The sequence below is a fragment of the Branchiostoma floridae genome, chromosome 5, assembly GCF_000003815.2.
Source record: "Branchiostoma floridae strain S238N-H82 chromosome 5, Bfl_VNyyK, whole genome shotgun sequence".
Classification (NCBI taxonomy): Eukaryota; Metazoa; Chordata; class Leptocardii; order Amphioxiformes; family Branchiostomatidae; genus Branchiostoma; species Branchiostoma floridae.
This window is the reverse complement of record NC_049983.1, coordinates 10,350,949-10,354,535: the sequence shown is the minus strand read 5'-3', so window position 1 is coordinate 10,354,535 and position 3,587 is coordinate 10,350,949.

The following is a 3,587-nucleotide window of genomic DNA, read 5'->3' as shown; positions in this document are numbered from 1 at the left end:
TTCAGATATGAGGAACGAATTTTCTTCCATTTTGTGTATTTTGTGTCTTTCTAAGTCATGCTTTTACGTATCACGCAATATATGATTTATAAAAATCGCTAAAATAACAAAACAGTGCCGCAGTGAACGAACCTCGCAGTGCCGCACCGGTGCAGTGAGAGTTCACCTTTACTCTGAGTGGTCTTGAAGAGTTCCTTCCAAATCACTTTTGGGCCCCAAATAGGTGTGTTTATGTAGATCACAAATTCCCTTTCATCTCAACCCAGCAACTGATATGAAAAGGATTTGAGATGAAAGCTTGAATGTGTATTACTGTAATCGTTATGTGGTAAGGTTTCGCAATGCAAGCGGTTGTTGGACGTGTACGTTTCTTCTTTGTTAACCTCTGACTACCCCACTGGGGCATCCTGAGTGCTATAGTCAAGCTCTGGCGGCTCAAGAGGGGCCTCTAGCGGATATTGAGTAATTGCAGTTTCAATTTGATGACTGGTTGCTTCCATAGAATTTAGGTGACATTTTCGTAATTGTCTAACGGACAGGTGTAACGTACAGAAATTCATTTTCTGGACGGTTTGTCATATCCTTACATTTAACAGCCGTCTTTCTGCTCATTTTAGAATACTGTTAGCGTTGTTGCCTTTGCCAACACTGGACAGTTTCAGACTCAGGCGTACTGCCACGGTGTTGTATGAAGGTACAATATATCTGTAGACGTACATGTCGCAGTTTGGTTAGACCACTTTTTTGAGCGATGAAGTGATTTTCTGCCTTTGCGTACAATGGTACATACTCTACTGTTGAGAAAAAGAGTTGTTATATGAGTTTGTTTAAGAATTTGGACGGCTTAGCGGGTCAGGAAAGTTGTGCGTGCAGGCTGAAGAGGGCTGTCTATTGTGTGCCGGAGGGCAAACAACCACAAAGAAAGGAAAAACCGGTTCTTTCACTAAATGCTGTCTGATTAGCCTTTTGGAACTTAAGTTTTGCACCAGTACTTTTTACCTTGTGCGCCTGTTGTGCAATAATGTTATTGCCAGAAAACGTCGACTTTATGTAGCTAATTTTAGCGACTTTTCTCTGCAAGGCTTATCGTTCGCGTTGAAAGCACGGTGTGAAACATTTGGGTGTATTTCAAGTATTTCACCAGGCAGGCAAACCTAGCTTAAGGGCACACCTACCGGCCGCGGCATGTCACACCTGCTTGCAGTGCTAGAATGGAATGACGTACCTTTCCAACTCACCTGGTCACAACAACATCTGTTCTCTTTGTGAGCGTTGTGTTGGGATTTCCCTAAGAGTTCTTTGCACAATAAATTGGAGTAAATGTAATGTACAGAAGTAATGTGGTCTTGTTGATTTGTATATAGACTGCACGGTTTAAGATGCTTTGTATTAGACTTCGAGTCCATGGAGCCTTTTTTTGGTACGGCAGCAAACCCCTTGTTTTTTGAGATCATGATGTTTGCCCATTCTGTGTATTAATGTGCGTGACCTTTACAGCTGACTACCTCGGCTGCAGTTCCGCATGGCTCCGCATGAACCCATTTCAAAGAGGGTGTAAAAATTAAAAGAAAAAACATAACTTGTTTTCGATTTTCAGTTATTTTGTAGTATATATCCTCGACTTTAAACTGCTCGTTTGCCCTGCTTCGGAAATGCACCCTACTTTAATTTTATCCGCATCGATGTCAGTCAGCTTCTGGTCCTTAACTAGGTTGATGGATTTATTAGTAACCTGTAACCTGTATCTGTATTATATTTTATCTGACCCCTACCTCCGGTCAATCTTCTTTTGTCTGCTGGTAAAGTCACTGCGATTTTGTCCCGCCGTGTTGCTCCTTAGAAATGTTGGACTGCGTCATCCTCGGTTACTTAAGAAAAATGGGGACTTTTGAAAGTAGCAAATTTGCTTCTCTGTCAGGGATTTTGCGGCATGCCAGCTCGGTCTGTGTGACGATTTGAACTACGTGCACGTGTCGGTTCAAGCCTTTAGAAAGCACTGATAGCTCAGCGTCATTCAACAGTCTATCAGAGCAGTTCTTAACCCACTTGTGGATGTATTCCGAGGGTAAAGTCCTGCTGGTTTGTCCCTGGTTCCTCCACAGAATATATGCAAACGTGTTTATGGTGTCGTTTCTGTATTACTCTGAGTGGTCTAAAAGAGTTCCTTCCAAAATACAATTTGGGCCCCCAAAAGGTGTGTTCATGTATATAATAAATCCCTGTTACTGGGGTAGGGGATCGGACAAGCGCGCATACCAACTTTTGTCATACGCATCAGTTGATTTCCATTTGTTATCAGTATTGTTTAAATCTTCCTTCATTTTGTATTTCGCCTAGTTAGTTAAATATGTTTATGTCCTTGTATATATATGTATAGTGGTGGCGTTGATATAAGTTGATAACTTGAGTGCGTCACCATTGCGTCTGTCTTATCTGGCAAAGTGAATTTTAAAAAAAATTCCTTTGCACCGCAATCCTCCTGATATGGAAAGGATTTGAGATGGAAGCGTGTGTAGTACTGTAATTGTTATGCCGGAAGGTTTCGCAATGCAAGCGATTGTTTGACGTGTATGTTTCTTCTTCTTCTACTTCTTTGTTAACCTCTGACTACCCCACTGGGGCATCCTGAGTGCTATAGTCAAGCTCTGGCGGCTCAAGAGGGGCCTCTAGCGGATATTGAGTAATTGCAATTTTAATTCGATCACTATTGTTACTTCCGTTAGATTTGGGTCACGTTTCGTAATTCGTAACGAACAAGTGTACCGTAAAGAAATTAATTTTCTGGATGGTTTGTAATATCCTTACTTTCAACAGCCGTCTTTTCGTTTTAGAATACCGTTAGCCCTGTTGCCTTTGCCAACAATGGACAGTTTCAGGCTCACAAGCATACTGCCATGGTGTTTGCAATGAAGATTAAAATCTCATATGGTTCTTGTGGCGCGCTAATAATCCCAGTTCTTTCCAAATTTCTGACGGTTTCTAAACAATAATTGTTCTTAATCTTAACTTCAAAGATCACCAATGTTCAACTTGGTAGAAGTCATTCTGAATAAAGTTGAACCTTAATGTCCAACACAACAAATTGAGCTTACCTAAATTCTCGACTGGTCAACTTCAGTCTTTGTCCAGCAATGACTTTCTTCTGCAAGACGGACAGTTCGCACTGATTCTTTGACAAAAGCAGGAGTAAATAAGTCGAAACTTTTCAAGTTGAGGTGGAAACAATTTTGAAGATAAAGTTTGTTTAGTGGCAGGAATCGGTGCAAAATTTGTCCATGTTATTCACTTGTTCGATTAAGACGCCCGTCTGAAATAATCCACATTCTTCAGCGCCTCCGGCTATTTAACAATAGTATTGCTGGTACAGAAGTGTCTGTAGACGCAGTTTGCAATTGGTTAAATCACATTTTTGAGCGATGAAGTGATTTTCTGCCTTTGCGTGCAACGGCACATACCACCTTGCACATACTCTACTTTTGAGAAAAAGAGTTATCACATGAGTTTTTGTCACTTCGGACGGCTTAGCCTGTCATTACAGTTGTGCACGGACAGACCGAGGAGTGCTGTCTATTGTGTGCCGGGGGAAA